This window comes from Ovis aries, chromosome 1, assembly GCF_016772045.2.
Source record: "Ovis aries strain OAR_USU_Benz2616 breed Rambouillet chromosome 1, ARS-UI_Ramb_v3.0, whole genome shotgun sequence".
Classification (NCBI taxonomy): domain Eukaryota; kingdom Metazoa; phylum Chordata; class Mammalia; order Artiodactyla; family Bovidae; genus Ovis; species Ovis aries.
The window spans coordinates 189,379,373-189,389,817 of NC_056054.1; the positions used below are offsets into that span (position 1 = coordinate 189,379,373).

General features: G+C 44.7%; 1 protein-coding gene across 19 annotated transcripts in view; it reads left to right on the plus strand.

Annotated features, from left to right (window-relative positions):
* Nucleotides 1-10,445, plus strand: part of KALRN (kalirin RhoGEF kinase) — a 699,404-nt gene that overhangs the window by 92,272 nt on the left and 596,687 nt on the right. The gene's annotated exons all lie outside the window — the stretch shown is intronic.

Consider the following 10,445-nt stretch of genomic DNA (forward strand, 5'->3'; position numbering starts at 1 on the left):
GGATTTTCCAGGCAAGAGTACTGGAGTGGGGTGCCATTGCCTTCTCCACCTCTAGCACATAGCACAGCGTAATTATTTTGTAAAGTGGAGAGTGATAGATTTTCTGTGAAATACTGTATTTGATGCAGGGGTTAAAAACACTGCTTCCATTAATAGATTAGAAGATGGGACCACTAGACGGAGATTTTGACTGTTTATATTGTTTTATGCCAGAACAACCTAGCACAGTGCCTGGTATACATAGATCCTCCTCTACGATGCCCTAAAGGGACATCTCTTCTGCTTCCATGGTTTACCTTGATGTTCACTGGAGAAAAAGTTGAATTAAAGAGGATCATGTTTTGGGGAATTCCTGGCCAAGAATAAGGAGAGACTTTGTTGCCTCAAATTAATGATTCTTTTCTTTCTTTCTTTTTCTCCTTTAAAAATAAGTCATGAGTGGAAGTTTCTGAACTTAATTGGACAGACATGAGGAAGATTTTTCAGCCTGTTCTCTTTTTTTATTTTTCACTCAAAATTACATTTGCAAATTCAGTGTTTTGTAAACTATTTTCTCAGCCACTAATGGTGAGTTTTCTCTCCTTCGGCTGTTGAACTATTTCAAAAGCCTGAGAAAATATTTGAGAACACCTTCTTGTTCCCCACCACTGCTCCAGCTTAGTGGAGGCGGACAACAGAAGTTTGTGGTCTCAGGACTTCATCTGGCCACCTGTCTTTCCGGTGATTTATGTCCCTATCTTAAACTCGAGACAGTGGACAGGGACGACATTCAATCACGACTTTCCCTTTCTAGCTTGAGGGTACCATGCAAGGATGCATGCTTGCAAGAATTTCTCAAGGTGTAATAGAATGTAAAAGCTATTCCCTTGCTGTAACTTAGGTAAATTTTCTTGTGGAAATAGAATGGCCCCAGCCCTGTTGTACCATGCTCTTCAAGTGATGGTTTCATCAACTCCATATGTTCACAGATGAAGGAAGTGTTGTCACATGGCAGATGGCCAAGAAAGCTCCTGACCCATTTCTACAGGATTGTCCAAGGGTGCCTGGCACATTCTACCCCTCAATTATTCCCATCAATTGTGAACAGATGGGCACAGTACTCTTTAAGTCATAGTAAAATGACTTGTGTCTGGCCAACATCCAAGCAAAATGAAAGAAGGTACTGTTGTACGTCTGGCTCAGCTACAGTATAAGATTCATAAAATAATGACCCCTGATTTGATAATGACAAGAGTCCAAGGCTGCCAGGATAGGCACTTTTGTGGTGGCACTCAGAGACCACCATTCACAAGTTTCAAATTGGTTACAGATTTGTGTACTAGACTTGCCTTGTTGTTGGCTTCCTTTAATTTCCAGCTCAATGGTCTCTCCATTGTGCATCAACTTGTTAAATATCTGATAGGATTTCCCCATTTCAACTTCATCAGATTAGGATTATCTGCCAGTTTTGGAAGGGATCAATATACTTTAAATAGATGGTTCTATGAATAAGACAATGGACCTCGAAGTGTCCCTTATACAATTATACAGGGTTAATTTTCTAATCCTCCCCACTTTAGTAAGGTTTCAGGGTCCTATACTCCAATGCTGACTGAAGCAACTAGACTAATTTGCCAATTCCATGTTATCTCCTTTCCAATTTGACTCCAAACTGTCCTCTTCCAGGAAGTTGGCTTTGTTTGACTCTATTCACTTTTGACCACAGAGTTATAGATTCATAGAATCTTAGTTATGGATGAGACCTTAGAGTCCACTGAATCTAACTTCCACTTGAGGCAGAAATTGCCTCTGGATGATGTCTGAGCAGTGATGATCTGTAGGTTCGGTGACAAGTCTCTAACGACGCCACATGACAACTCACTTTAGTGTTGGACAGAGCTAACTGCTAGTCAACTATTTGATGTAATTGAAATCTGACTTTGTCTAATTTAGGCACATTGATCTGAGTTCAGCCCTCTGAATTCAGTAATTCAGAGCTATATAATTTCATTTTTACTTGAAATCCTTCAGATAATTGAGGACAGCAGTTATTATTACCACACAGTTTATTTGGCAATGCTTTAGACTTTTCAGTTGATCTTATGTCTCCTTCATTTTTGTTTTCTTACTCTTAGGCTGCATTTGCTTTATTACTCCACAGTCTTACAGGCTGAACTTCTCCGTAATTTTGTGTCCCTTTAGAATTTATGCCTTTGATGTGTACCGTATGTTTTAAGTTACTGAATTATTTCCTTCATTCATGTGTTCCCTCAATTAACATTTATTCAGTACTTTTGTGCTTGTCTAGGCTAAGTGTTAGGAAGACAGGAATGAATAAGGCCAACTCCTTGCCCCCAAGAAGCACGTGCTGACGTGCATGCTCTGACTTTTTCTAGCTGTTTATTATTCCTATATCAAATTTATCAGTGGAATCAGATCAGCCATCAAGGAAAATGGAAGCCTGGAGTGCTGAGACATAGATGCTACCAACTAATGTTTGTTTAACTGATGGCTGTTACTTTTTGTATATTAAGAGACATTTGTCCCTGAAAAAGATATATTTCCTGCTGAGATTATTTAGATAACAAACAGTGATGAAGACAGAAGCCTGAGATGAAATAAACTTTGGGGCTGAGGATGGAGGCCTCAGCCCCATCCCTCTTTACTGTTTGGCCATTCAGAAGTGGTAGTTTTCCAAATATTGTCTATTAATGCATGCATATGGAATCTAGAAAAATGGTACTGATGAACCTATTTGCAGGGCAGGACTGGAGATGCAGACATAGAGAACAGACTTGTGGGCACAGTGAGGGAGAGGGTGGCACGCACTGAGAGAGCAGTGGTGAAACAGATATATTACTGTATGTAAAACAGGGGGTGGGTGGGAAGTTGCTGTGTGACACTGGGAGCTCAACCTGGTGCTGTGACACCCTGGGGAGGGGGATGGTGGGGGGATGGGGGGGGTGTGAGGAAGGGGACATAGTGTGCTTAGTGCTGATTCACTGTTGTGCGGCAGAAGCCAACACAACATTGTAAAGCGATTATCTTACAATTAAAAATAAAATGTTAAAAAGTAGTAGTTTCACTTTTGCCCCAGACAGAGGGGAGGTGTTCCCTCTGAGCTGACCGTGTAGGGAAGCAGGAAAACCAAATGAAAGTTTAAACCAAGTGGTAAGAAGTAAATGGTCCCTCAAGATGGAATAAGACTACAGATTCCTGGGAATAACACAAAGCAAACAGCAAAAACCCAAAATGTGAATTGTCTCAAAAAGACATCTGGGGAAGACGTGAGCTTAATGGAGGGGAGCGTTGTGATCTAACAGCCATGTCTTTGTGTGGGTGGCTTTGACGTGGCGCCGGGTTTTCCTTCTGCCCTTACTCAGGTGCTGTTTCTGCCTTCTTCACCTGGTCCTGAAGGGTTCTGGGGTTTAGAGCCGCCTCATGGCTCTGACCTTCCGTGCCTGTTCCCCGTTCCCTCCCCCACTCCTCAGTGTTTGCTGCCGTGTCGTACACGCCTACGTGCTAAGTTGCTTTAGTCGTGTCCAACTCTGTGCGACCCTATGCACTGTAACCCGCCAGACTCTTCTGTTCATGGGATTCTCCCATGAACAAGAATACTAGAGTGGGTTGCCATGCCCTTCTTTAGCTGCCAAATCAGCTTGGTTATGTCTCTGCATAGGAGCAGAAGCAGCTTTCCAGTCCAGAAAAGCCACGGAGTTGTTCTCAGTCATTTACATTTGTCTAGAGAGCCAAGTCAGAAACTCTGAATTGAGAAATTGAGGGCTGTCGCATGCTAATGAGCAAAATTGTACACAGCCACCTCCACCTGCTTATCTGAGGGTGTTTCTAAGAAAGTTCCTAAAATTCTCAGTCATGGTTTTTCAGACAGCTTTTGTTTGAGTGAAGAAGCCAGGCTGTACTCAGGAGCAGTAGCCGAACCCTACCCTAGCATCATAGTGACGTAGTGTGTGGAAAGCTTGTCCTGTCTGTTAACAGACTCTAAGGGCTCCATGTTTATTCTTGTTCTTTCCCTTGCTCAGCTAGAGGGCAGGGCACTTACGACCATTACTCCACTGCTCTGCCTTGTCTGACCTGCGCTGAGGACCAGCTCAGGGCCCTTCTGCTCTTTGCTTGTATGTGCCTCCTCTTTGGAGTCAACTCTGCATTTGGTGGTCACCATAGGTATTTTCTTTAAGGTTGGTATGTTCGGTAAGGTCAGGGAATATATCTTGTCTTGGGCACATATTCCCCAGTGGTGAGGTATGGTCAGCGACACCTAGAGTTGCTGGGGACAAAAAAGGTGGTGGTGGGCAGATGTCAGGAGAGGAAGGGATAAGGTAGAATTTGATCTTGTTCTAAGAGAAGACTATAGGTTGGTCATCACCTTCTGTCATCCAGTTACTCTATCATATTGCAGTTTGTTTGGTCCATGCCAAAAGATCCTTGATATTTGGTCCTGTCCAAGACCATTTGGCATGGACCAAATATATTCATGGATGATTTAGATAGGACCAAATTTCAAGGACCTTTTGACATGGACCAGATGTCTTATGTGACCAAGTGTCTTATGGACATTTTGGATAGAACCAAATGCCTGCTAACCCCATCACGATGGCCCTATGGGCAGGTCTGTTCGCCCCTCTTCCATTTTCATTTTCTTAAGACATGCTTTCCTCTCCAAGGTCAAGGCCATCACTGATGTTTGTTTTAACTCCATTTCATCTATGAAAGAGTTTGCGTGAAAATGAGAAGAGGAAGGTAGATGACAACATTCCACATGATTTACCCCAGGGCCCTGCCTCCTCAAGAGAAATGTTGATTTTCTTTGTGGCTTCTAGAATGTCTAGCTCAGTAACATAAAATATGTGCTTTGTAAATGTGTGTTGATTAATTGATAACTGAGTAACATTTGCCAAGCCGCATGAAAACAAATGAAATGGTAGTAACTCACTTGCCCACTAATGGGGCAACCTTCAATATTGTGGACATAGAAATAGCCTTAAAGCAGCAAAGATGTCCATGCACAATGAGACTAGAACTCATGGGCTTATGATTATGTGGAAATTAAGTTCTTGATTAGGCCACCTTCAACATTTCCTAGAAGAGTGATTAGAAGGTGTATGACCTTCTGATACTTTAGATGACTACCCATGAAGGAAGAGACAATGAAATTCCTAGATATTGAATATGTGAGTAGACATCTCTCTGCCCACGTCTATGTGGGCTGCAAGGGTTAGGTGGTTAAGTCTGTTCAAGAAGTAGAATTGTTAGAATTAAAAATGAGAATTGAAAAGTTGCTTATAGATTAAAATTGGTTATCTAAAAACCTAACTGGGGTACCTTATTTCACAGTGATACTTTAAAAAGGAGTCTTTACCAATAATACAAAGTGTGGAGCTCCAGGAACTCTCTTTGCTGATGGATGCAGTCACTTTGAAAAATTTTCACTAGTATCCTTCTGTATACACCCATGATGCTCCAGTTCTGCTCCTGGATATTCCCAACTGACAAGAGGGTTTTTTAATTCATAAAAACCTTTATAAGACTGTTCATAAAACTTTATTCATGACAGCCCCAAACTGGAAGCAACCAAAGTGATTCTATCGACAGTAGAATGGGTAAATGCATTTTTGTATATTGATGCAACAGAATGTTATACAGCAATGAGAAGAATCACACCGTTGGCTTACGAACAGCATAGAAGAATCTTACAAACAGAATGTTGACTAAAAGAACCCAGGTGTAAAAGAATACATATTATATTCTCTCATTTATATGACATTCAAGAACAAGAAGAACCTAGTCTGTGAGACAGAGGTCAGAATAGTGGTTATTCTTAATTGGAAGGGGGATGAGGGGGCCTTCTGAGTAGCTGCAAATGTTCTAATGTCTGGATGGCTACATTAGTGTATAAACATGCAAAAATTTACCTAGATCTTCCCTTAAGATTTTACACTTTACTGTGTGCAATTAATACTTTAATAAAAAAAAGAAAAGGGAGGTATGACTGAAGTATGATTCTCAGTAGTTAGCCCCCAGGCTCCTGTATCTTCTGTTTGCCTTCAGGTTAACAGATAATATCCTTATGGCTCTTCCTTCTGAAGCTTCTTGTAAAGTTTAGCTTCTTATTCCTATTCCCAACTTGCTCAGGAAAGAGCTTGGCTCTGGGAATAAAAGGCTTTTGGTGGTCTCTCGGCCTCACTCACCAGCTGTTTACTGATGGATAATCATTGGAAAAGTCTATGAAACCAGTGTCTCAGCCCCTTCTCTACCTTTAATCCCTGGGGTTTGATGAACAGAATGTTAAATATAAGATATCAAAGAATTTTGGAAAAACTCAAAAGGGCCACCCAAATACTGAGAATATTATTATACAAGAACTTGATAAAATTGATATCAGCTCCTGGTTTGAATCGGGCTCTGCCCAGGTGGCGCTAATGGTAAAGAATCTGCTGCTAATGCTGGAGACGCAAGAGACTTGAATTCAGTCCCTAGGTGAGGAAGATCTCTGGAGTAGGAAATGGCAACCCACTCCAGTATTCTCGCCTGGAAAATTCCATGGACTGAAGAGCCTGGTGGGCTACAGTCCATGGGGTCACAAAGAGTTGGACATGACTGAGCACAGCACACTGGTTTGAATCAGATAGGGTGCTGCTATCAAAGTCCATGCTGTGATTTTGAATGATTGGGCAGTAATTTATTAATCATTTTGGTGGTTGATTTAGTGTAGTCAGTAGCACATGAGGGTGACTTGTGTGTAGGGAAACATGGTAATCACAGAAACAGCCACTGCCCAGAGCCTTGCAGGGTCCTGGCGACATACTGGCTGGTATCAGGTGGTTGGGATGATGGATCTTTTCAAGGGGAAGCTCTTGGACCGATGTAGCCAAGTGAACAGGGCTCTGCTTAGACCATCCAGCTCTAGTTGTGGCTCTTCTGCCCAGTGGCGTTGTAATATGAGGCAATCACTCACTTCCCCAGGCCTTAGCTTTCTAATCTGTGTTAGTTGCCCAGTCATATCTGATACTTTGTGACCCCGTGGACTATAGCCCACCAGGCTCTGCTGTCCGTGGGATTTCCCTGGGCAAGAATACAGGAGTGGGTTGCCATTCCCTTCTCCAGGGGATCTTCCCAACCCAGCATTCAAACCTAGGTCTCTTGCATCGCAGGCAGATTCTTTACCATCTGAGGCACCACCTCTGCTGCTGCTGCTAAGTCCTTTCAGTCATGCCCAACTCTGTGCAACCCCATAGATGGCAGCCCACCAGGCTCTTCCATCCATGGGATTCTCCAGGCAGAATGCTGGAGTGGGTTGCCATTTCCTTCTCCAATGCATGCATGCATGCTAAGTCGCTTCAGTCATGTCCAACTCTATGTGACCCTATGGACAGCAGCCTACCAGGCCCCTCTGTCCACAGGATTCTCTAGACAAGAATACTAGAGTGGGTTGCCATTTCCTTCTCCAGAGCCACCACCTCTAGGTAGGTCCCTCTAATCTGTAAAGTGAAGTTGCTCAGTCATGTCCGACTCTTTGTAGCCCCATGGACTGTAGCCTACCAGGCTCCTCTGTCCATGGGATTTTCCAGGCAAGAATACTGGAGTGGGTTGCCATTTCCTTCTCCAGGGGATCTTCCCGACCCAGGGATCGAACCCAGGTCTCCTGCATTGCTGGCAGATGCTTTACCCTTGAAGCCACCAGGGAAGTCCTTTACAGCTAATCTGTAAAGCAGGGGTTAAATGTGGTCTCTCCAAAATCACTGCAGATGGTGACTGCAGCCATGAAATTAAAAGACGCTTACTCCTTGGAAGGAAAGTTATGACCAACCTAGATAGCATATTCAAAAGCAGAGACATTACTTTGCCAACAAAGGTCCGTCTAGTCAAGGCTATGGTTTTTCCAGTGGTCATGTATGGATGTGAGAGTTGGACTGAGAAGAAGGCTGAGCTCCGAAGAATTGATGGTTTTGAACTGTGGTGCTGGAGAAGACTCTTGAGAGTCCCTTGGACTGCAAGGAGATCCAACCAGTCCATTCTGAAGGAGATCAGCCCTGGGATTTCTTTGGAAGGAATGCTGCTAAAGCTGAAACTCCAGTATTTTGGCCACCTCATGTGAAGAGTTGACTCATTGGAAAAGACTCTGATGCTGGGAGGGATTAGGGGCAGGAGGAGCAGGGGACGACAGAGGATGAGATGGCTGGATGGCATCACCGACTCGATGGACATGAGTCTGAGTGAACTCCGGGAGATGGTGATGGACAGGAAGGCCTGGCGTCCTGCGATTCATGGGGTCAACAAAGAGTCAGACACGACTGAGCAACTGAACTGAACTGACTGAAATGTGGTCTCAAGTCCCTCTCAACTCTTAACTTCCTATGCATCTTCCCCATACAGCCAGTTCTTGCTTATTTGTGGATGTTTATTATAGGGTCAGTTTTAAAGCTTGAATTGGCTTCTCCTCTTCGTGTGGTTCCCAGTTCTTCCTAGTCTTTTGTATTCAGGAAATGGAAATTCATTTTTAAACAAGTAGATTCTTTGCAACTCTGCTGTGAAAAAACATGCTGTCTCCTAAGAAATAGTTCCCCTGATTCTGGAGTATCAACTGTCCATCATTTTGGCTACCCAGTATCTCTTTCCACCATTAGTGCCAATGACGGCATACCACCCAAAGCACACCTTTTCCCTGTCCCTCCAGCCGCCCTCTATCTGTCGGAGCCCCAGCTTGGTTTGTCTTGATGGACAGAGCTGTGCATTGCTAATGCTCAGTTTGGGGTCACACTTTTCTAAGCATCGTAAGGGCCAATCCATTAGTGCTTCCAGATCCCAGGGACTGGCACCCCAGCCAGTGAGAATGCCAGAGCAAGGAGAAACTTGGGGATTTTCAGCCAGCCCTGGGGAGGGAGCATTGAGGCACAGCACGACACGCTTGCAGGCTTCTTGCCCAGCCTGGGCTTTTTAGGGCTGAATGAAAATGCAGAGCCAAGGAGAAAATATCTCATTCTCCTCTGGCCAGCCTGGGCTGAGGTCTTATTTTGCACGTGGCAGGACTTGGGGAAGGAGGAGGGGTGATGGGGCCAGGAGAGGATGACTTTGTGGTGTCTGGGAAGGAATCCGGCCCTAGTATTACCACTCAGAGAGCTGGGGAAAAGCTGTGTAGCTGCTTAATTTTTCCTCTTCCTCCAAGGCTGTTTGTGCAGGGATTTCTCTTCTTGTCTCATATTCCAAATTCTTCTGTGGGGACTCTGTGGGTCAGGGGCAGGGAACGAGGCCAGGCTTTGGCTTCCAAAGACATTGTTTTCTTCCTGGCAGCCCCTGCCTCTTAGGAGGATAGGCCTGGTTTTTCCTGGAGAAATGGTCATCTAGCCCCTTTTCTCTGAAGTCAGATCCCTCCTTGTTTGTGTGTTCCCCTCCCACTCCCTTATTTGGGGTGGGGGCTTGGTTTCTAGGTGTCTTGTAGATAATGGCATGACTGATGCTTTACTGACCACTGCCTACTGAGGGGATGCTGCTTTCAAGGCCCCTCCTCCAGGGGAACTGAGGCCAGGAGTGCCACCTATGTTCAACTCTGTGGGGTCTGCATTCTGGAGACTGTTTCCCAATCTGGTGGTGCAGAGTTTTTCTTGTTTGTTTGTTTTAAACTATTCTTCATGGGCTTCCCTGGTGGCTCAGACAGTAAAGAATCCACCTGCAATGCAGGAGACCTGGGTTCAATCCCTGGGTTGGGAAGATCCCCTGGAGGAGGGCATGGCAACCCATTCAGTATTCTTGCCTGGAGAATCCCTACGGACGAAGGAGCCTGGTGGGTTATAGTCCATGAGGTTTCAAAGAGTCAGACATGACTGAACGACTAAGCACGGCACAGCACATTCTTTGTGGTGACAAAACTTTATTATTTGAATGCTAATTTGATTTTAGGAAACAGCCCAGCTTCATTTGATGAAATCCAGGGGAGAGGAAACCAAGTCTGGGCAAGATGAGTGATCACACTTTTAGTTTTTTTTAAAAAACACAAGACAACACTAGGTTTGCCTATGAAGTGATGACGCAATTCATTTTTTTTAAATTTTAAATGACAGAGAAGATTGTTCTCAAGCGGCCAAAAATGTTTTCACATTTGCTGGGATAAGCACTGAGCCCAAGGAGGCAGCCACACAAGGGCAGCCCTCTGCTGTTTGGGAGCCGTGGGGTTGCCTGTGGGTCTGGGGGTTGGCAGCATTGTGGGGGAGGCCCAGGGTGCTGTCTGTGAAAGCAGACCCACTCCTGTGCCTTGTGGGGAGGGTGGGGAAATGAGCTTGGTACTTTTGCCAAGTCCCCAATAGGCCTGCATTCAGATGTTGCTGAGGAGGGAGATGGAATAAGAATGGCTCAGTAGCGGGGGTCTGCCTGATAGGAGAGAGCTTCCCCTGAGCCAGTGGACCTGCCTGGAGCCACAGGCAAAAGCTTGAGTGGTGGTGGGGGTGGGGGGGTGG